At 47.8% G+C, this 24,919-nt stretch overlaps 1 protein-coding gene across 2 annotated transcripts in view; it reads left to right on the top strand.

Moving 5' to 3' along the window:
• Positions 1–24,919, top strand: part of FAM107A (family with sequence similarity 107 member A) — a 162,897-nt gene that overhangs the window by 107,018 nt on the left and 30,960 nt on the right. The window lies entirely within an intron of this gene.

A 24,919-nucleotide genomic window follows, 5' to 3' on the forward strand; every position in this document is an offset into this window, starting at 1 on the left:
AGTCGCAGGAATTTCTTCAACAAAATCTGCAGCGCGTAAAAGCGCCCTAACACCCGGGACCCCCGAGACGGCAGTCAGTTGGCTCCGCGCGGCCAGTGAGATACGTGGTTTTTTTTTTTAAATTTTTTTTATTGCTGGAGGAAATCGTGACTTGAGGAGAGACAAAATGTACGGTATCTCGCCATGAGGAGCCCCGGTGCCATGTGGACCATCAACCATCGCTGTGCAGAACTTTACTATAGCAGATCCAGGATATACCGCCCCACAGCGATCAGGACGGCGCCGGGCGGATTAGTAATGTCTCACATTGGTATAGAAATATTTGGTTTTGTATGGATGAATGGATCTATTAGACAGGAAAGCATCCTGCCAATTCCCCCCCGCCGCCTCTCTATCTGTACATACTGTGTAATAGTCAGATAGGTCTATCCCGTATTAGGTTACTTTCACACTAGCGTTTCTATTTTCCGGTATTGAGATCTTTCATAGGGGCTCAATACCGGGGGGGGGAAAAAACGCTTCCGTTTTGTCTCCATTCATTGTCAATGAGGAGAAAACATAACTGAACATAATGGAATACTCCAAAATGCATTCTGTTCCGTTCCCATACCGGAGAGCGAACCGCAGCATGCTGTGGTTTACTTTCCGTCCTGGGATACGGATCCGTTATGACCCTCAATGGGGACGGATCCGTTTTCTCTGCCACAATAGAAAACAGATCTATCCTCCATTGACTTTCCATGGAGTTGATAACGGTTGCATTGTCGGTAACGGAAGCGTTTTTGCTGAACCCTGCCGGATCCAGCAACAATGCTGGTGTGAAAGTAGCCTCGGTGAGATCATATGCTTTGAGGGTTTGGAGCTCCTGTATCTCTCCCTCTCTGCAGTCACAGGTTAACAGCTTCGTCGCTATGTAAAATAATAGGGAGAAGGCTGTCAATCAGTGTCCGGAATACACCGGATGTCCCGGCAGCAGCTGCAAGCAGTAAATTGTGGGTTTAGCCAGAATACACACGACACTTGCAGAAATAAGACGGGACCGCCATCGGCCCACCCAGCACTGCCTCATAAAGGTCCTCCTGACGGCGCCCAGTTTGATGACATACCGTAGTGTACAGTAGTAGCATACCGCTATAACAGTATGCTATAGTAATAGTGGGTAGTTGCTGTTTTTTGTTACATATTTCATGTATTTTAATAAATAATTCAAAGGGGATTATAAAATAATAAATCCCATCAATATAACTACTGATATTGGTGACATATCTCTGATTATGGGTTGATAATTTATAAGTCATTTTAAGTCTTTTAATATTGATGATCCATCCTCAGGATAGGTCGTCAATATCAGATTGGCGGGGGTCCGATGTCCGGCACCACCGGCCATCAGCTCTATGAGGAGAAGGTGTGCGCCATGTGCGTGTGCCGTCTCCTGTCTCTTTTCCTGCTCGCTGATATGTCTATGGCAAGCAGGAGACGGCACGTGGCACATGCCTTCTCCTCATACAGCCGATCAGCAGGGGTACCGGACCCCCCGCCCCCCCGATCTGATATTGATGCCCTATCCTGTGGATAGATCTTCAATATTAAAAGCCTGGAAAACCTCCTTTAAAGGAGTATTCCCATCTGGAACATTGATGACGTATCGCCAGGAAATGCCGTTAATGTCAGAAAGATGCGCGTCTTGCGTCTGGACCCGCTCCTACCCCCAGAACGGGGCCCCTGAAGGGAACAGAGAGTGGCTGCACATGCACGGTCACCCTCCATCCACCGCTATGGGAGTTCTGACCGCTGGCTCGGCTATTTTCGGTGGTGAATGGAGGGTGACAACTGCAGGCTCTTCCTTTGTATTTTCAGCCACGTGTGGACATGGCCTAATGGGGTCATTCCCATCCCATCAATCAAGTGTTATGACTGAAGCGGAAGTCGGTGTGAAGTTTAGGAAAACGTTGATTCTAAACGAATCCGAATTTACTTGCGCTTCGTGGTAACGAATCAGTTTTCCAAAAAATGGCGGCTGCGTGTGTTACAAAGTGAAAGTAAGTGTAGAGGAGACAAGCCTGGGAATGCAAGTTCACCCATCATGCCGTGCAGTCAGCCAATCCGCAGGTAGCCACACCCCCGTGATGTCACAGCTAGGCAGAGCGCTATAAACCTCTGATCCCACGCGGTCGCCGCCATTTTCCTGTGAGCTGAGCATGGGGAGAGACGTGACAAGATGCTCATTCACTAGGGAAAGTGTTGCTGCAAACTGTTCATAGAGAGTGGAGGGAGAGCGTAGGAGACTGCTGAGTGGAGGGAGAGCGTAGGAGACTGCTGAGTGGAGGGAGAGCGTAGGAGACTGCTGAGTGGAGGGAGAGCGTAGGAGACTGCTGAGTGGAGGGAGAGCGTAGGAGACTGCTGAGTGGAGGGAGAGCGTAGGAGACTGCTGAGTGGAGGGAGAGCGTAGGAGACTGCTGAGTGGAGGGAGAGCGTAGGAGACTGCTGAGTGGAGGGAGAGCGTAGGAGACTGCTGAGTGGAGGGAGAGCGTAGGAGACTGCTGAGTGGAGGGAGAGCGTAGGAGACTGCTGAGTGGAGGGAGAGAGCGTAGGAGACTGCTGAACTACAGACTCCAATAGTCATAGCCAATTCGTTCTGTTGGCTGTAGAGTTACTGTGCGTCAGTATTACGGGCCACTGTTACTTTTAGGCAGATTGGCCTGGGTATACCTGATTTATAGCGATTTGTGATGAATTAATTTGTAACAAATCAAATTTCTTATCAAACTTCCGCAAAGCTGCCAAATCTAATTTTTCTAAACTTCACTCATCTCTAGTTATGACCCTTCACTAGGATACGTCTCTGGAGGAAATCTGTTTCTCCTTGTGGCTTAGGGAGTCTTAGGCTACTCTCACATATGCACTGCGATCCGGCAGAGAATACGGGAAATCGGTCGGACACAAACTGCAGTGTGCAGCGGTTTCTGTCTGGCTGATTCTCTGTATATTTGCCAGATTGCAGCCAGATCTCCGCCGGACCACATTATAGTTGATGGGGCCGGCGGCCATTCCGGTTGCATCCAGCAGTGCTGGATCCAGAGAATTCTGGCAGGCTGTTCTCTGCTGGAATCCATGCCACAGATGTGAAACTAGACTTAAAGGAGTTATCCAATTTCTGAAATTGGGCCCCCCCCCATGTGCCGGGCCCCTCACAGGCAATATACTTACCCCACTTCCAGCGCCCCTGCTGCTTCTCCCTGGACACGGATGAAAACCTCCAGTGTCGGGGGGGGGGGGGGAGTAGCCAATGGCAGGCAGGGACGACCCTCCCTAGCGTCACTTGCGATGATAGGAAGGCTCGTCCCTGCCTGCCATTGGCTGCTTCTCCTCGACACCGGAGGGAGAAGCAGCATCGACGGTGCAGGGACCGGGAGCTGGGTAAGTATATTCCGTGTGAGGGGCTGTTTCAGAAATTGGATAACCTAGGGATGGCCTAAAATCTATATTGCGATATACTGTAATTTGAAGCATGTGCGATATAACGATATATATCGCGATATATTATTTTCTCTCTTATTTATATATATATATATATATATACCGGTGTGTGTATATATATATATTTTTTACTTTTTATTTACCATTTGCCCCCTAAGCTAAGGCTAGAACCCTTGTCTTATTCACCCTAATAGATCTCTCAGGGTGAATAGGATCTCACACTCTCCCTGCTGCCCTGTGCATAGTACACACAGCAGCAGGGATGTTACCATGGCATCCAGGGCTTCAGTAGCGTCCTGGCTGCCATGGTAACCGATCAGAGCCCCGCAATTACACTGCTGGGGCTACGATCAGAAGCTGCCACTGCCACCAATGGGTGAGGTGGGGGGGGGGTCCCTGGGGCCACTGCCACCAATTATTTAATACTGTGGGGGAGGGTTGCACTGCGGGGGGAGAGGGGGGGGCAGGGACCGCAATTAATATAATACTGAGAAGAGGGGGAGTAGAAGAGGGGGACTGTGGCCACTGCGCCACCAATGAATATAGCCATACCCGGCCTCTAGGACTGCGTGCTGCAATTCGCAGAAATTAACCCCTCAGGAACTGAGGGGTTAATTGTGGCGGGTCGCAGCGCGCAGTCATAGAGACTGGGTGCTGGGTATGGGATATGGCCGTCACACGCAGGCTACGTTTCTATTCAGGCATTAACTATATTCATTGGTGTCAATGGAACCAGGGACTCCCAACCAGTCTCCCAAGTTGGTACTTGCCCAGCCTTAAGCTGCATATTTTCTGCGATCTGACGAGTGCAGGTACATTCCGCTGACAGTGGTTATTCTAATATATTCATTGGTGGCCCAGTGGCCACAGCCCCTCCCCTCCTGCTCCTCTCTGTTCTCATTGTGGCCCAGTGTCCACAGCCCCTCCCCTCCTGCTCCTCTCTGTTCTCATTGTGGCCCAGTGGCCACAGCCCCTCCCCTCCTGCTTCTCTCTGTTCTCATTGTGGCCCAGTGTCCACAGCCCCTCCCCTCCTGCTCCTCTCTGTTCTCATTGTGGCCCAGTGGCCACAGCCCCTCCCCTCCTGCTCCTCTCTGTTCTCATTGTGGCCCAGTGTCCACAGCCCCTCCCCTCCTGCTTCTCTCTGTTCTCATTGTGGCCCAGTGTCCACAGCCCCTCCCCTCCTGCTCCTCTCTGTTCTAATTGGTGGCCAGCGACAGCCGCACACAGTGGGGGGAGGGAGGGACTCCTCCTTCTCCACTGTGCCGCTTCAGGATAACATGGTGCGCGCCGAGAGCGTTTATATCGTCTATATCGCCCACTCCTAGGATAACCCCTTTAAATGCGTTTGCCCATTTTAGACATTGGAGGCATATCGCTATGTTATGCCCCCCAATGTCTGATAGGTGCTGGTTCCACCTCTGGACCAAAATCCCACGGAAGTGCTTTGTAGTGCTTCCGATCTGTGCCTCCGCACTGTATCTTGAGCATTGTGAACCCATTCAAGTCAGTGGATCTGCACACGGCCGGTGCTCGCATGGTGCACACCCCGGTGCTGTTCGCGGTCCGCCATACTGCCACGTCCTGCAGTGCCTCAGTACAGGGCAAAGCTCGTCATTGTGCTCCTCACTGATTAGGAAGTGACATCCCATCCGAACAGTATGCAGTCTATTTCTATGATGGGGAAAACCCCAAAAACACACAATATAATTCTGTATAGTTGTATATTCAGATCAAGGCAGGACAAATCCCGAGAGTCTGGCCGCCGATGCATCTAGAGCAGGCATGCTCAACCTGCGGCCCTCCAGCTGTTCCAAAACTACAACTCCCAGCATCCCCGAACAGCCTACAGCTATAGCCGGGCATTGCGGGAGGTGTATTTTACAACAGCTGGAGGGCCGCAGGTGGAGCATGGCTGATCTAGAGACTCACAGGTGCTTAAATTTCGGTTCTTTTACCATCTAAGGTCTCATGCACGCGAACGTGTGCGGCCCGTCACAGTGCTGCTGACTGCAAATGGCAGTCCACAATGCACGGGTGCTGGCCGTGTGCCCACCGTTTGCAGGTGCGGACCTATGCACTTGAATGGGTCTGCTATCTGCAAAATTCAGTCCGCACGGCAAAAACATGTTCTATTTGTTTTTTGCGGTGTGGAGGCACAGACTGAAATCTGACGGAAGCACTTTGTAGTGCTTCCGTGGCCTTCCAATCTGTGCCTCCGCTCCGTATCTTGCGGATTGCCGACCCATTTAAGTGATCCGTGATGCTGAGCGCACGCGGTCGGTGCTCGTATATTGCGGACCGCACATGTTCATGTACAGTCGTGGCCAAAAGTTTTGAGAATGACACAAATATTAGTTTTCACAAAGTTTGCTGCTAAACTGCTTTTAGATCTTTGTTACAGTTGTTTCTGTGATGTAGTGAAATATAATTACACGCACTTCATACGTTTCAAAGGCTTTTATCGACAATTACATGACATTTATGCAAAGAGTCAGTATTTGCAGTGTTGGCCCTTCTTTTTCAGGACCTCTGCAATTCTACTGGGCATGCTCTCAATCAACTTCTGGGCCAATTCCTGACTGATAGAAACCCATTCTTTCATAATCACTTCTTGGAGTTTGTCAGAATTAGTGGGTTTTTGTTTGTCCACCCGCCTCTTGAGGATTGACCACAAGTTCTCAATGGGATTAAGATCTGGGGAGTTTCCAGGCCATGGACCCAAAATGTCTACGTTTTGGTCCCCGAGCCACTTAGTTATCACTTTTGCCTTATGGCACGGTGCTCCATCGTGCTGGAAAATGCATTGTTCTTCACCAAACTGTTGTTGGATTGTTGGAAGAAGTTGCTGTTGGAGGGTGTTTTGGTCCCATTCTTTATTCATGGCTGTGTTTTTGGGCAAAATTGTGAGTGAGCCCACTCCCTTGGATGAGAAGCAACCCACACATGAATGGTCTCAGGATGCTTTACTGTTGGCATGACACAGGACTGATGGTAGCGCTCACCTTTTCTTCTCCGGACAAGCCTTTTTCCAGATGCCCCAAACAATCGGAAAGAGGCTTCATCGGAGAATATGACTTTGCCCCAGTCCTCAGCAGTCCATTCACCATACTTTCTGCAGAAGATCAATCTGTCCCTGATGTTTTTTTTGGAGAGAAGTGGCTTCTTTGCTGCTCTTCTTGACACCAGGCCATCTTCCAAAAGTCTTCGCCTCACTGTGCATGCAGATGCGCTCACACCTGCCTGCTGCCATTCCTGAGCAAGCTCTGCACTGGTGGAACTCCGATCCTGAAGCTGAATCCTCTTTAGGAGACGATCCTGGTGCTTGCTGGACTTTCTTGGACGCCCTGAAGCCTTCTTAACAAGAATTGAACCTCTTTCCTTGAAGTTCTTGATGATCCTATAAATTGTTGATTGAGGTGCAATCTTAGTAGCCACAATATCCTTGCCTGTGAAGCCATTTTTATGCAACGCAATGATGGCTTCACGCGTTTCTTTGCAGGTCACCATGGTTAACAATGGAAGAACAATGATTTCAAGCATCACCCTCCTTTTAACATGTCAAGTCTGCCATTTTAACCCAATCAGCCTGACATAATGATCTCCAGCCTTGTGCTCGTCAACATTCCCACCTGAGTTAACAAGACTATTATTGAAATGATCTCAGCAGTGGAAAGTTTTTTTGGGATTAAGTCAATTTTCATGGCAAAGAAGGACTATGCAATTCATCTGATCACTCTTCATAACATTCTGGAGTATATGCAAATTGCTATTATAAAAACTTAAGCAGCAACTTTTCCAATTTCCAATATTTATGTAATTCTCAAAACTTTTGGCCACGACTGTACATGAGCCCTTAATGTCTGGCTGCTATCTCACTGGCTCCTGGCGCGGTCCATCTGACTACTGGTTTTTATACCAGTGCAGGGTGAAGACCTGACCTGCCCCAGTCTTGGCATCAGATGTGTTTGTTCTGTATATCTCTGTGTATCTTGTTAGCATTAGTCCTAATATTTGCTTTGGTTCAGTCCTGGATGTTTTTTATGCTGATAATTCTGTCGTAAACATTCAGATTTCGTTTGTTTATTTCTCCTTCTTACATGAAACCAGATGTAATCTCCATTGTCTCGAACTCTCTGGGTCATTGCTTTACAGTGACACACCGCTCATCCTCTCTTGTAGGAGGACACGGAGATCACATGCGTGTTTACATAGGAAGCCCGGAGCTGGTGTTGTCAGGTCATAGGTTTATTGCTCTAGCGCTAGATGGGAAAGATGTTGTGAAACAGACCTGGTAATCTCTTTGTATTTTCTTACGCTTCAGTTTCTTATGGGCCAAGGTAAGCAATGGAGAAGATGGTGCAAGAACTGGGAAGAACTCTCTCAAGACAGAGAACCACCTCACCAGCGCCACCTATTGGAAGTGCCCCCTATGCCTGAAGATCTGACTTTCCAAGAAGCCTTGGGATTTGACAGGGTAATATAACCAGGCCAGATGTCCATCCGTAGACAGCGCCCTGCCTGAGCCGCGTCCAGCCAGAACCCTGCTCCATACTGACGAGCCCCCGGACTATGCTGTCTACAGATGGATATCTGGCCTGGTTATATTGCTTGTTGGAAAGTCGGGTCTTGACTGATAAGAGGCACTTCCAATAGGTGGCGCTGGCGAGACGGTTCTCTTTCTTGGAAGATACTACTTTGCATATTCGTTTCCTATGGCGCATTATCAGTAAGTCCCCATATCATGGAGCACTTCAAGCCTTCATACAGGACCGGTCTCTTTTAAGGGGGTATTCCGGTTGTTAGATGTTATCCCTGATCCACAGGATAGGGAATAACTATTAGATTGGTGGGGATCCTACTGCTGGGACCCCCACTGATCATGAGACTGAACAGCGTGCTGCCGAGAGATAGCTGAGCGCTGTACTCGGAATTCCCATAGAAATAAATGGAGCGGCCATGACGTTCATTTCAGCGGGGCTGCAGGAGGTACGGGGCCCTCATTCTCATAATCAGTGGGGGTCCCAGCAGTAGGACCCCCACCGGTCTAATAGTTATCCCCTGTCCTGTGGATCAGGAATAACATCTAACAACCGGTATACCGCTTTAAGAAGATCCAGCACCCTGCCTGGAAAAACTCTGTAAGGCCTCATGCCATGCACACGACTGTAGTTTGCATCCGTGTCCAATACAGATTGCACATGGACCCATTCACTTCTACAGGTCTGTAAAAAAAACGGAGAGCAGACAGATATCACCTGTGTGCTGTCTGCATCTGTATGTCCGTGCTGCAAATTATAGAACGTGTCCTATTCTTGTCTGTATTGCAGGCAAGTATAGTCATTTCTAGTGATGGGAGTGAGAAAAATGCGGATTGCACACAGTAGATATCTGCATTTTTGTGAATCCGCGGTTTGCGGACTGCAATTCGAACACCGTTGTGTGCATTAAGGCCTAATAGGAATACCCTGTTTACCTCATTTTAAGGCCTCCTGCACATGACCACATCCGTTTGGCAGTCTGGAAATTGCAGACCCACAATACGGATGAGGCCTGTGTGCATCCCGCACTTTTTGCTGGCCCAATTGTAGAAATGCCTATTCTTGTCCGCAAAATGGACGACCCGGATGCGGACAGCACACGGATGACATCCGTGTGCTGTTCAAATTTTTTGCGGCCCCAAAGAAATCAAGCTAGCATTTGATCCGCAAAAAAAAAAAATTGGATTGGATGCGGTCCGAAAATATGGTCGTGTGTATGAGGCCTAAGGGTGCTGGCGTGGCTCAGCAGTTACTGCTTATTACTGGGTGTAAGGGCTCATGCACACGACCGTGTGCTGGCCGGGCCCATGCTGCGGGCCGCAATGCATGGGCACCGACCATGGGGCAGCCGCATGCGGATCGCGGACCCATTCACTTGAATGCGGTCCGTGATCTGCATCAGACGGTCTGCACCGCAGATAAGTAATGCATGCACTACTTTTTTGCGGTGCGGAGGCACGGACAGTGCTTCCGTGGGCTTCCGATCCGTGCCTCTGCACCGCACCGAATCTCCTGGATTGCGGACCCATTCAAGTGAATGGGTCCGTGGTGCGGGGTGCACACGTCTGATGACCGTGTATGCGGGCCCCAATACAGCCACGGCCGAGCAATGGCTGTGTGCATGAGCTCTTACCTATGCCATCAAAACCCCAGAATATGATCAGCAGCCTTATCTTTCTGAACGACCATAGAACTCTGTTAGCATTTGTCGTATCTGATCTTCTGGTACATTGTGATTCCCTGATGTGATGGGCCCGTCTGCTGATGAATACTGCAAAGTCTCAGCCTTGTTGCCTGTTTTTTCTTCCCCCCTCTTTATAAGGCCCCATTGAAATGAATGGGTCCGCATGTGATCCGCAGAAAATACAGACCGGATGCTGACCACAGCTACAGTCATGTGCATGAGGTCTAATGGAACAACTGGTTTAGCAAGTTTAGTATTTTCTTTCCATTTGCATGAGGCATCTGATAAGGACGCTGTACCCACTACTACTACTACTGCATCAGAATCTTCTGCAAGTATCCGGGAGGAAATATACGTAGTTTATAATTTATGGGTCAGTAATAAGAATATTATTACACTACGGTTTTATGTAGTAGCTTAGTTACAAAAGCTCCAACTTTTCTAACTTTCATGCAGTTAAAGGGGTATTCCGGTTACTTAGTTATCCACTATCCTGTGAATAGGGATAACAATTAGATCCTACCGCTGGGACTCCCACCGATCACGAGAACGGGAGCACCGTACCCGCTGCAAGTCCCTCCTGAAAAAAAAGGAGGGGCCGGTCGGGCATGAGTGCGGCCGCTCCATTCCCTTCTATGAAAATTCAGAGATAGCCGAGCACCGTAGGACACCCACCGATCTAATAGTTATCCTGTGAACCGGATTGCCCCTTTAACTGCATGAAACTGTTTTAGAAAATCTGGAAAGGGGTATTCCCATTGTGGACATGTATGGTCTATCTACAGCAAATGCTTGATAGGTGAAGGTCTAACCCCTGGCACCCCCACCTCAACTGACCTCGTGCAGAGTGAGCACAGATGCATAAAACTGGCGTAGTCGTTTTGTTAAAGTGGCTCCCATCCCCAATGTGGGCACTGATGGTAGCTGCAGTATTATGGAGGCACTGTGCCTGACCATGTTTGATTGTCCTTGGTAATATTACGGTGGTCAATGCCCGATAGAACGATGTGTTATGGGGGTACTAGCTGTGAGTTTTTTTTACACTCATGCAAACTCTGTCAACCATTAGAACTTAATATTGGAAAATAAAATGTTTTTTGGATGAAGCGCACGCTTTGCTCCTGTACACCCACATATGTGGCTCCAGATGACTCCCTGAAGAGCTCTATAATAGACTTAGCCATGGCACACTGCGTACACTGAAAAACAGTTTTATTTCCACTTGCTTGGCTTCATATTATCTGAATTATATGGTGTGTTGATTTGCACACCATAGGCTTACATTAAAGAAGCACTCTTCTTGTCCGGTGGTTCTGTACAGGTAAATAGCGGTGCCATTAATTTTCTCGATTTTTTTTTTTTTTTTTTTTTTTTTTTTATCAGCCTCCGTTCCTTTCCCCCTTCGTTCTTCACTCTGACTCTCAGTCTCATTCCTCTGAGGGTCGTACTTCACTGATAATCCGGCTGGGAGTCCTGACGGGACACCTGTTCAGTAGCCTGGCAGCAAGTATTTAGGTTTTCTGCGGTGCCCCCCACAGGAGACATAAGGTAGTCCAGGATGCCCATGGAGATCAATGGCCTGTCTGTGTAATGTACAGATGAACGGGGTCGTCGGGAGACTCTCTATCTAGATGCTCTTAATTCCAGCTAATCTAGAGGAGTCTTGAAAAAGGGATTATTAAATTATTAGTTGTTATTCCCATAGCTGGGATCGGAATAACCGTGTATGCCGGGCTGTGGTATGCTGTTTCCGTACCTCCCATTGAGGTGAATGGGAGCGTTGTGCGGCGAGATGCGCTGTTTCCATGACTTGCATTCACTTCTAAGGGGGTTACAGAAACGGGGTACCTCAGCCCGCTAAACTTCATAACTCCAAACACTGGTGACCGTGGCATAGGAGGGCTATTCCAATGCCACCCATGTCCCTATAAGGGCCTATGCACACGACCGTATTTTCTTGCCGTGTCCGTTCGTGTTTTGTTTTGTTTTTTGGCAGCCCATACGCGGCACCATTCACTTCAATGAGTCAGCAAAAAAAGCGGAAATTACTCTTTGTGCATTCATTTCTATGGGAGTGCCAAAAATTGCGGAGCTGTGGCTCATCTATTTCTGCCCGTTCCATTGCAGTGACTAGAGCTGTGGCCTCACTTGCACGGTGCGCTTTCCATTCATTTCTATGGGACTTCCCGAAAATAGCCAAGCAAGCCGCTCTACTATTTTTGGTTCTCCCATAGAAATGAATGGGCGGCGGCTGTGTATGCGCAGTACACTCTACTGAACTATGGGTGCTCTGTTCTAGAGATATCTGACTTTGGTGGCCTATCCTAGCGATATGCACCAATGTTCTAGGTGAGACAACTCCTTTAAACCTGTCACTTTCAGGTGTGGGAGGGAAACACCACACCGAACATAGGAGGGAAAGGGGTGACGGAATAAGGCCTGGAAACTAGGGAAAGGAGATGGACATCTCCTAGTAAAACCCTAATAAAATTCCTGACCAACTACCAGTATGAACAGACCCCAGAGGTAGGTGAGTTCATACACAGAAATACCTAGTGTCCTAACTCGCCCTATAGGACCCTGGTACTAATGGCAGGACTGAGACAACCTGTTCCTACAAAAGGAAGGACAAACAGGAGTCTCCCTCCGGCCTTAAAGGGCTTCTGTCAGCCCACTAAACCGTAGGGCGGCTACTTGCTGGTAGCAGCCGCATCCTCCGATGGTAATGACGCCCCCTCTGCTTGTTGATTTACAGGGCCAGCGGACGGGATCTTTCTCCGCTGGCCCTGCCTGTTTTGATTCAATATCTGGCGCCTGCGCGCGGCCGTACCTATCTTCAATCGGCGCAGGCGCACTGAGAGGCGGCCACTCACTCGGCCGCTTCATCCTCAATGCGCCTGCGCCGATGACGTTACATCTACACCCGGCGCAGGCGCATTGAGGATGAATCGGCCGAGTGAGTGGCCGCCTCTCAGTGCGCCTGCGCCGATTGAAGATAGGTGCGGCGCAGGCGCCAGATATTGAATGAAAACAGGCAGGGCCAGCGGAGAAAGATCCCGTCCGCTGGCCCTGTCAATCAACAAGCAGAGGGGGCGTCATTACCATCGGAGGATGCGGCTGCTACCAGCAAGTAGCCGCCCTACTTGCTGGTAGCAAGGTAATTTACATATTATAAAAATAGGGTTTTAGCAAATTCTACTGAACCAAAATTCTTATTTTACTTATGTATGGATAAATCGCAGTGTAGGGGTTATTATTAAGCAAAAAACAAAACGGTTTAGTGGGCTGACAGAAGCCCTTTAATACAAATGGCAGGGAAATGTAACGCACAAAATAACCCAACAAAATACAAAAGGGAAAGAAAACACTTAACTTCAAGTAGCTATGGCAGCACCAGGAACTCAGCTGAGATCCACACACCAACAATCCACAACTCCAAAAGAAGCTATAAACCGCATAGCATAGTGGGAGAAACAACAATAAATAGAGAAGGTTAAATGACTAATAGCCACACCTGGGGAAAAAAGGTGCGGCAAGCACCAGAAACAACACAGACGTCCTTTGATCCAAACGGAAAACATATCCGATCAAACCATGTGTTGCCAGTCTCACCGATCTCCTGCCACCTGTTGCGGGAACGTCCATGACCAAACCTCTTGCCTCAAGCATAAAAAGGATTCCTCATATGTTAAGGGGTTATCCCACAAAAAGTATTTATCACCTTTCCCCACTTTACATGATATCAGATTGTGGTGGGGTTGGAACATTGGAACCTGAGAATAGGGGATACCCTCTCTGAACACAGCACTGTTTATGTCCATCCCATAGAAGTGAATAGAGTGACATGTGGACAACCAGTGCATTTAGAGAGGGGACATCTTGTTCTCGAGAGGTTGGACCACTCAGGAACCAATATACAGGTGCATCTTAATAAATTAGAATATCATTGAAAAATGTATTTCCGTAATTGAATTCAAAAACTGAAACTCATATATTCTATAGATCGTTTATTCACGGAATGATCTATTTGAAGCGTTCTTCCTTTTAATGTTCATGATTATGGCTTACCGCTAATGAAAACCCAAAAATCGGTATTAGGATATCGTGAAAAAGTTCAATATTGTAGACTCGTGGTGTCACACTCTAATCAGCGAATAAACACAACACCTGCAAAGGTTTCCTAAACCTTTAAATGGCCCCCCCAGTCTGAGTCACTAGGCTACACAATCATGGAGAAGACCGCTGACTTGACAGTTGTCCAGAAGGCAGTCATTGACACCCTCCACAAGGGGAGAGAGAGAGACACAAGTTGAGTGGAAGAAAAGTGTAGTCGAAAAAAGGTGCACAAGCAACAGGGAGTGCTCCAATACTAGAAGTTGCATAAAAGCCTTTAAATGATCCCTCAGTCTGGTTCACTAGGCTACACAATCATGGGGAAGACTGCTGACTTGACAGTTGTCCAGAAGGCAGTCATTGACACCCTCCACAAGGAGGGTAAGTCACAAAAGTTGAGTGGAAGAAAAGTGTGGTAGAAAAAGGTTCACAAGCAACAGGGAGTGCTCCAAGACCACAAATGGAGGTCATATCATTTCAGTCTTCAAAAATTATTTATGCCATACATGAGGCATATGTGAGCTCCAGGCACATATGTTGAATTGATCCATAGTTGGAATCATCCTTTTGGCGTTATAGGTTGAGAAATTGTCCTGATTTACACTTCCGACGGAAGGCAATAACAAAGTGTAAACCAAGCCTTAGCTGATCCCTCGAATAAAGGGGTCCTGACGCTCCTGTCCTTTAACCATACAACCCATCTAAGAAGTGGCAGTAAAGTTTAATCTTCCCTGGTTAATCCCATACGCTGGTAGCGCTGACATTCCTAACTGGCCACTTGTTTAATTCAACATCTTAATTACCTTTTCCAAGTCACATACCGATCATTCTTCCTTACCCCATCGAGAACATGAAAAGTAAACTTGGAGTTTCTGCCGGAAGCATATTAGACTTTTAGGTGTGGCCGGGAGCTGTTTATGTCCCTGTGAGAGCAGAACAGATTACATAGTTGATACGGTTGAAAAAAGACATAAACAGTCCAAGTTCAACCAAGGATCAGATAAAATGCTTATCAAAACTGCAACATGTTGACGTGAACGGCTGATATTAGTTCAACCAAAAAATTCTTGTAGTGGTGATGAAATGTAGTAAAGTAGCAGTTGTCACAACGTAGTAGAGAAAGTCACCTGAGTGATATAGTCAAGAAAGACGGCCTCGTCCAATATCCGTTTTTCACTGACGTGTGCTGTCCGCATTTTCCATGGACAGCACACGTACCCCTTGATTTAAACGTGTCTGTTCACATATCAGTATTTATTTTTTTTTTTTTATTGACTGTGGGTCAGTAAAAAAAATCTTGGCGACCTGCACTACTTTCATCCATGATGCAGACCAAGCACGCCAATAAAAGCTTATGGGTCTGTGAAAATTACGGACACGCCACAGATGTCATCCGCGGTGTGTCCATTTTTCACTGAAGGCTGAGAGGAGATTCTTTAGAAATTAATTTTCAGCTGTGCAACGTCGGTGAATTAGGGATGACACATGAATAGTAAAAACGGACCAACCCCAGATTGTTCACGGATGAAACACGTGCGCTTTTTTTTTCATGGGCGTTTCACTGACACTGAAATGTGGACGAGGCCTAAGGGCTCATGCACGCGGCCATAGCCATTTTTGAGGTCCGCAAATTGTGAATCTGCAAAACACATATACTGGGGTGTGTGTGTTCCGTATTTTGTGGAACGCAACTTCCTGCCCCCTATAGAACAGTCCTGTCAGGCCGTGGAACGGACCTACGGATGCGGACAGCACGTGGTGTGTTTTCCGCATATTTTGCGGCCTCATTGAAGTGAATGGGTCTGCACCCAAAATATGTGCATGGGATGCGGACCAGAAATATGTTCGTGTGCATGAGCCCTAAGGGTAATGCACACTGTCGATTATGGGCAGATTTTCATGCGGGAAAAACGCAGCGTAATACAGTACCAGCAAAGTGAATGAGATTTGACACATCTCATGTACACTGAGCGCATCTTTTACACGTGGAAACTGACTAGCCGTGCAGATTTTAAAATCTGCAGCACATCAATAGTTTGTGCGATTCTGCTCCCTGGGTATAGTGGTTTCCCCCATAGACTTCAAAGGGGTTGTTGACAAACAGAAAATCCACCAAAAAATGCATAAAAGAAAAAGAATTGCTGTTGTATAAATCCGCAACGTGTGTAGCTAGCCTACTGCACGGGTGGCCATGCACAGTCAGTAGCTGTCAGGCTTTGCTGGCTGCTACCTTTTCTGAGTCCCTCATACACGTCAATTTGGGGGAGAGAAAAGAAAGCCACTATAGAACGTTTTTTGGCAGCAGCGTATCTACTGGGAGAACAAAAGGATCTACTGGGAGAACAAAAGGAAAGAGCAAGAGAAGTCAGGAGCGCCATATCAGGTTGTCGGCTGCCCCCCCCCCCCCCCCCTTTACATTCGCCTCCTGTGTGCGTTTGTTGTGCACATAAATCACAGTCAGGCGTCTGATCAGTGAGCAGCTGTCCGAGGCCGGGTGACTTTCAGGGACTTCTTATTTGGGAACATCTGGAGAGCCGTGTGTTCTCTGTCCGTGATGTCATCTTCTGATCATCAATGATGGATACAACAATTCCAACAATGTGCGCTTATTGTGCACAACATTTCATGGCAGCTGAAGTCGTGTGATGTCATTCCCCGCACGCCTGCATCGGGGAGCGCAATGTACTGTAGGTGACCAATGCAAGAGCTGCCAAAAATTGCAGCACAAAAGTACCTACAGTACAAGTGCACAAGGAGATGCGCAGCATTTCATATTTGTTTGACTGTGGCTCAACAATAAGAAAAACTTAAAAGGGGTTATTCCATGATTGATGTAAAAAAAAAAATTAAGATCAGACATCATATAGTATAGTACATGACAATCTCTCGACCCAGCCCTGTACCTCACATGGATCCAGAGGTCATTCATTGCTCCATTTGCTCTGCTAGCTTTTCTTTAGGCAGGCAGCTCACATGACATGTCCTTTCTGCTGCAGCTCTCTCCCTATTACAGCCAGGGGGTGTGTCCTTTCTGCTGCAGCTCTCTCCCTATTACAGCCAGGGGGTGTGTCCTTTCTGATGCAGCTCTCTCCCTATTACAGCCAGGGGGTGTGTCCTTTCTGCTGCAGCTCTCTCCCTATTACAGCCAGGGGGTGTGTTCTTTCTGCTGCAGCTCTCTCCCTGTTACAGCTCAGGAAGTGTCCTTTCATGCACACGACCGTGTGCAAACCACGGATCCGCAAAAAACAGAAGCCGCCCGTGTTGCCTTCTGCAATTTGCGGAATGGAACGGGCGCCGGCAATATAAATGCCTATTCTTGTCCGCAAAGCACGGACAAGAATAGGGCATGTTATTTTTTTTAGCGGGGCCGCGGAACGAAGCCACAGATGCGGACAGCACACAGAGTGCTGTCTGCATCTTTTGCGGCCCCATTGAAGTGAATGGGTCCGCATCCGAGCCGCCAAAACGGCGGCTCAGATGCGGACCCAAACAACGGTCGTGTGCATGAGGCCTTTGGCTGAGGGGACATGTCCTTTCTGCTGCCGCTGTCCCCCAGTAACTTTCACAGCTTCTAACAGTAGATGTGGCAGTTGAAGAATGGAACAGAGCATGTGCGACCAGATGGAAGTGCACTTTACTATACAGATTAAACACCAGGGAGCGCCATTATAATAAAGAATGTACAAAAGTTACTAGTTTATCATTCTGCATTATATTAAAATGTCATGGTGGTGCTATCCCTTTAATTGTGTGTGTATATTTAGACACTTGGGGCTGCACCTTTTTGTAGCATTAATTTTCTTAAAGGATTAGAAAACTGAGGCTGACTTCTTGTAACAGTGCCATACCTGACCCCAGGTTGTATCTGGTATTGCAGCTCAGCTCTGTTGAAGTGATTGAGGCCGCACAACCCATGGAGAAGTGTCGTGCTGTTTCTGGCAGGGCAGGGATGTCAAACTTGTGGCCCTCCAGCTGTTGCAAAACTATAACTTCCATCATGGCCAGACAGCCTACAACTATCAGGACATGCTGGGAGTGGTTGTTTTGCAACAGCTGGAGGGCCACGAGCTTGACATCCCTGCTCTGTGGGGCAAACCTAACAATAACCACGTAAACCTTTCTGTACTGAACCCCTGGATGGGGTTTCTTGACGAGGACCCGGTCTTTTCGCTGTGGTCCGGTCAGCCGCACATTTAGAGATATCTCTGCTCAAAACCATGAACTTGACTTGATCTGATCATCGATCCAACTGCAACTTGTGAATTTTCCCCTTAGTGGGAATTCTGCCATTCGTCTGAAAAATGAGGAGGAGGACACTCTCGTTCACTTACCAGCAATTATGTAAACTGCGTGATGAGCTGGAAAGTGCCGGAGAAATGTCATGCAGCGAGTGGTGTTAACCCTGTCTGCCAGAATGACAGTAGATGGAGAAACGGGGAAGAGGGGGGCTCCAACATGAGAGGAAGGGAAGAAGTCCCTCTGTCCCTCCTACCCTCTGCATATCAGTCTATAAATGCTAGCCTGCAAATGCACACGCCGGTGCTTAGATCAGATGGACACCTTGTCAGCTCCTATGACTGGACAAGTCTCCAGGATCACTGCGAGAGGGGATGAGCGACTCGATCACACATTACACTGATAAGTGCAGAGCTCTTCTATATCTAGGCCTATCAAAAGAACAATACTGCTATCCCAATTCTACACCTATTGTTATGAGGAGGATTACCCTTCAGATAACATCTTCCCCTCACAGCAGCAGTAAACTGGCAGTATATTACCTATCTTTATAGGAGTTTTATCTCTCTGTGCTGATTGCTACAAGAACAGCAGTGTTTTATGTTTCATTTTCAATGGTATTGCACTGTCAAAATGAAAACGAAAAGGTGCCAAAATAAATAATATTGAGTTTAAAAACCTTCCCCTTTCTGATGAAAGTGTCTATTAAAGGGCATCTTGTCAGCGGTGCTTGGCAGCTGAAGGCATCTGTGTTGGTCCCATGTTCATATGTGCCCGCATTGCTGAGAGAAAATATGTTTTACCATATGCAAATTAGCCTCTAGGAGCAACAGGGGTGTTGCTGTTACACCTAGAGGCTGTGCCCTCTCTGCAACTGCTACGCCCTCTGCACTTTGACAGGACCACGCAGTGAAAATTTCATTACGCCTGGTCCTGTCAAAGTGCAGAGGGCACAGCAGTTGCAGAGAGAGCAGAGCCTCTAGGTGTAAAGGTAACACCCCCATTGCTCCTAGAGGCTCATTTGCATATATTAAAAACATAATTTTTCTCAGCAATGCGGGCACATATGAACAGGGGTCCAACACTGATACATGTGTGCTTGGCAGCTGAAGGCAACAGGTCAGCCAGTGTCATAGGTACAGATCTGCTGACTGATGCCCTTTAACCTAAAGGGGTTATGTAAAAAAATCTAAATCATATAGTACATGCCAATCTCTTTCTAACAAAGCTAGAACCAGCTCTGCACCTCACATGGATCCAGAGATCTCCCCATTCATTGCTCTGCTAGATCTATGTCGAGTGTCCATGCTCTCCCCATCACAGCTCAGGGGGCGTGTCCATGCTCTCCCCATCACAGCTCAGGGGGCGTGTCCATGCTCTCCCCATCACAGCTCAGGGGGCGTGTCCATGCTCTCCCCATCACAGCTCAGGGGGCGTGTCCATGCTCTCCCCATCACAGCTCAGGGGGCGTGTCCATGCTCTCCCCATCACAGCTCAGGGGGCGCGTCCATGCTCTCCCCATCACAGCTCAGGGGGCGCGTCCATGCTCTCCCCATCACAGCTCAGGGGGCGTGTCCATGCTCTCCCCATCACAGCTCAGGGGGCGTGTCCATGCTCTCCCCATCACAGCTCAGGTGGCGTGTCCATGCTCTCCCCATCACAGCTCAGGTGACAGTTGAAGGATAAAACTGAGCATGTGCGTGCACCTCAGTGAGCTTGACAAATAAATAAGAAAAAGAACAAACAGCAGGTGGCGCTATACAGATAGATTTTATTGAATAACCCAGTGTCTATGCTACATTTTTAATTACATGCGATTACAAAAAAGATCCATGTGCTGGTTTGAAAATTGTAGAATATATTTTTTTTGTGGTACAACCCCTTTAAGCTTATAATTTAAACTTATTTAGACCAGACATAGCAAACCAGTGTCCTCAAAAAGTTTTGCTTTTTAGTCTCTGTTCACACCTGCATTGGAGCGCCTATTGCAGATTCCACCATATTAGCACTAGTGTGGCCATTAAAGGGTCCCATGACAGGCCAAGATGGGAATAACCACAGCGAGCGCTGTCCAGAGGCTGCCGGAATTACAGAAACTTCCGAGCGTCCGACATGACACAGTCGCTCGGCTATTCCTGTAACGCTGCCTTACCGTAGTTATGAAAGGCGGAGATGAGACAACCCCTTTAAGGGCATGTTCACATGCAGCAGATTTGTTGCAGAAGTGTTCCGTTCATTTGAATGGGGTTTGTACAATCCATGCACATGCCGCAGAGACAACCCCATTCAGATGTATGGGACCAATTTCTGATCACAGATCTCTGGCAAAAAAAATACAATCTGCCATGGACCCGGGGAACAGGGTCATTGGCGCTAGGAGTCCAAAAGTGCGTGGATTGTGTTGCAATATGAATGAGAGAGACGGAGGCAGTGGTATCAGCTGGACTGTGCGTGGAGAGCCCACTTAGATGATCTCCCCGCTGTCCTTCGCCTCCTCTCCGCGCTGACAGCACCATCTGTGCACATCCTGCCAAATGTTCGTTCTGTAAGCGCCATCTCTTCCAGCTCCGTGAACTGATATCCCCGCGCCAGGACGGCTGCTTCCCTCCCTGCAAATCATATTTACTTTCTATTCCGTGCATTTACAGAATAAGGCCTCATGCACACGGTCGTGGCTGTATTGCGGCCCGCATACGGCGGGTCCGCATTACACGGGCACCGGCCTTGTGCATCCTGCATCATGGATGCGGACCCACTCAATGGAATGGGTCTGCAATCCAGGATGATATGCGGATCGGAACCCCACAGAGCCACTACGGAGTGCTTCCGTGTGTTTTCTGTCCGTGCCTCCGCACCGCAAAAAAGTAGCGCATGCACTACTATTTTGCGGTGCGGACCCCATTCAAGCGAATGGGTCCGCGACCCCCATGCGGCTGCCCCACGCTCTGTGCCCGTGCATTGCGGACAGCAATTTGCGGTCCGCAGCATGGGCCCTGCCAGCACACTGTCGTGTGCATGAGCCCTAAGGAATTTTACAAAAGAATTTTACTATTCTGGAAATCAGCTGGAAGGGACATGGCCCGATGTCAGGGTGACACCTACCCCATATAAGGATCATCAGATTTCGGTTATCCGCCCACTGATTCTTTAGACTGTGGGTGCACAGAGGTACAGATGTGAACAGGCTGCCATTTACATATTAATTATTAGGGTCCATTCACACGTCCGTTTTTTCTTTCCTGATCTGTTCCGTTTTTTGCGGACCAGATCTGGACCCATTCATTTTCAATGGGTCCTGGAAAAAAACGGACAGCACAATGTGTGCTGTCCGTTTCCGTTGTTCCGTTCCGCATGTCCGTTTAAATATAAAACATGTCCTATTCTTTTCCGCAAAATTCGGATCCTGGTACAATACAAAGTCAATGGATCTGCAAAAAACGGAAGACATTCGGATGTCATTACGTAGGTCATCCGTTTTATGCGGATTCCGTTCCTGGAAATTACATTTTAATTTATTTTTAATTTTTTTTTCAAAGAAATCCAAACAACTTTATTTGCTTATTGAAATTTATACATGTTTCCGTTTTTTTGCGGATCCGCAAAAAACGGATGACATACGGAAACATTTTCAGGAACAACGGATCCGCAAAAAACGGACCGAAAATCGGGATATAGAAAAATACTGACGTGTGAATGTAGCCTTATACAGATGATAGACATTTCACAAAAAGGAGTGCTAGGAGCCTTCCGTTCATAGCACCCGCTTAGAGACCCTTTACAGCCCCCAACATGTCTGTTTTAGTCACTGCTTGCATCCCCCATGTAATAACTATTCTGGAGCATCTATTCTCACTCTATGATGTGCCATTTCTCTATTATTACTATTAGAAATTTCGCATTGACTTGCCAACTGGGGGTGTGTCCCTGCACAGTCTGATTGGACGGTGTCACACCGGGGAGGGACACTCCCCTCAACTGTTAACACCCAGATGGCAATTTATAGTTTAAAAAAAAATTCTAGTAGGAATAAAAGAGGAATGGCGTAACATAGGATCCTAGGAATAGATGATGCAGAATAGTTATTTAAATGGGTTGTCCGAGTGTTTAATACCGATGGCGTGTCCTCCGAATAGGTGATCAGTAGGAGTCCGACTCTCAGCACCCCCGCCTATCAGCTGTTTCGCTGCGGCCTCTTCCTAGGCCAGTGATGTCCCATTCATCGGCCTATTCGCAGCTCATTCCCATTCAAGTGAATTTCCTACCAATGGTCCACCAAGACTATTGACAGAACACGGATGCCCTAGACGTCAATGAGCGTGTGTCATCCGCATCACAGACCGAGGTAGTGCGCGCCCCCGCTGATTATTCCATTGACCCCCGATCAGTGAGTAAACACGCCATAGTCAATGGATGCATGTGCCGTCCATGGTGAACACAGACACACGTCTGTCATGTGTGGATAAGCCCTAAATCTTTTTTGGGTTTATTTTGTACTTATTTTATATTTGCCTTTTGGTTCCCCTTTTGCTGTAGTTTACAGGTCGCACATACTCTGAATAGTGGGTACCAAAAAACAAAAAAAAAATGCTTGAAAGAAAATGACGTCAGCCTCAAAAATCAGCGGGTTTTGTCCAAATACCCCACAAGTGGCGTATTTCAAAGTCTCCTCAATGCGAGCGTCCGTCCTTACGGTCTGTAGTCATTCAATGCTGCGGCGGTCCAGAACCAATGTGCTCAGCGAGTCTCGTGAGAAATGTCCTCTCCTCATCCGGGCATTGGGCCAGGCTCCTTTCTTCGCCGTACGGCTCGCTTCTTTAGACCTGGCCAAACTCCCTCATCTCTGACAGATTCACTCAGACCATTGAAAATGAGGAAATAAAAACCTTTTTTTCTTTCAGCCGGGAAGCCAGGCCTTGAGGAATCTGCATTACGGCATCGGCCGGTGGCTGGAGGAATACAAATGTCTCAACTATTGTTTTTCAAACAAAGATCCACTGTTGTCAGGAACTTGAACCGCTGCGGAGATTATGGCGGGGATCTTAATCTACATTCTGCCGGGGTTATTTAGATATCACATTACAATGGGGCATGCAGCGTCTCCTGGAGTTTGTGCTGTTACTATAATGCTGAATATTGTACCTCAAGCCTGGGCTGGAGCGGCGCGAATTATTGACTCTTCTGACCAAAATTCTTTGATGTGCGGTCACCATGCTGAGATATGTACTTCTAGAACCTGGTAAAGTCTTGACGGAAAATTGAATTAAATTGGAGACTATTTTTGAAGTGCAGTGGGACGAGGAAACGCTACGGACCATTGAGATAAAGGGCATCTGTCAGCAGATTTGAACCTATGACACTGGCTGACCTGTTACATGTGCACTTGGCAGCTGAAGGCATCTGTGTTGGTCCCATGTTCATATGTGTCCGCATTGTTGAGAAAAATGAAGTTTTAATATATGCAAATGAGCCTCTAGGAGCAACGGGGGCGTTACCATTACACCTAGAGGCTCTGCTCTCTCCAACTGCTGCACCCTCTGCGAGGTGTGATGATGTTTCCACTGCCTGGCTCTGTCAATCAAAGTGCAGAGGGTGCGGCACTTGCAGAGAGAGCAGAGCCTCTAGGTGTAACGGCAACGCCCCCATTGCTCCTAGAGCCTAATTTGCATATATTAAAACCTCATTTTAAACCATGTGCGGGCACATATGAACATGGGACCAGCACAGATGCCTTCAGCTGCCAAGTGCACATGTAACAGGTCAGCTGGTTTCAGAATTCAGATTGGAGAAGAGAGAAAGGTCAGGGAGACTCATGACTCTCATCTCACTCAGACTCCATCCCACCTTACACTTAGATCAGCTAAATCCAGTAGGGATAGTGGATCCTTGCTCCAGTCCCGAGGCCTGACTATGACATTCAGCAAGTCAAAGGGCTTTCCTGACCTCCACAAAAATTAGTAAGGGTGGGGGAAGCGGTGTAAAACAAACCAAAAAGTTCTCTTAAAGGGAACCTGTCATCAACTTTATGCTGCCCATACTAACGGTAGAATAGAGTAGAGACAGGTGAGTTGATTTCAGCGGTCTGTCATTTAAAAATTTAAAGTAAGTAGTTGCTGAGAACCAACATCACAAACATTGCAGACTGGGCCTGGAAAAGAGTCACGGCCACCTGAGAAGAGTCCTGGTTATTCATGAATTCCTGCTCTCCTGCTGATGACTGACCGTCTCCTACCTAGTTTTCTCCCTTTCTCTCTAGGAGAGAACTGCCAGTCATCAGCAGATGGTGAGAGAGCAGGAGATTATGGATAACCAGGACTCTTCTCAGGTAGATTTGACTCTTTTCAAGGCCTGAGCTGCAATGATTATGATGCTGGTTCTCGGCAACCACTTACTTTTAGCTCATGAGTGACACACCGCTGAGATCAGCATTTATGTCACTAATTTATGATACCCTCAGTACGGTCAGCATAAAGTTTTTGAAAGCCCCTCTGTTCCTGCTCTAAAGCTCCGGTATCACGACCGGCGAGCCGATCACATACGTGACGCAAAGGGAGGGAATAGGAAGGCCCTGTCCAAGGGAGAGGGAAAGATGGTGACCCCTAACTCGCCTTGAGGCTGGCACCTGACGTCCCTAGACGGTTTCCTCACCCGTACGCCGATCACGTGCCTAAACTCTGGCTTTCCCTAAGATGAGCCCTACGTAGTGAATAGGGCGGTGGGAACACTAGTCCGCACCACTGACACTAAAGGGAAACACTAGGGAGAGGACAGACAATACTGACAAAACATATAGTCCCAGGTGGGCGACAACAAACAACCAACAGGGATCCAGAGGGTAACGTTCTGGTACGACAACCAGGAATCACAGCAACTC

Source organism: Bufo bufo, chromosome 9 (assembly GCF_905171765.1).
Source record: "Bufo bufo chromosome 9, aBufBuf1.1, whole genome shotgun sequence".
Lineage (NCBI taxonomy): Eukaryota > Metazoa > Chordata > Amphibia > Anura > Bufonidae > Bufo > Bufo bufo.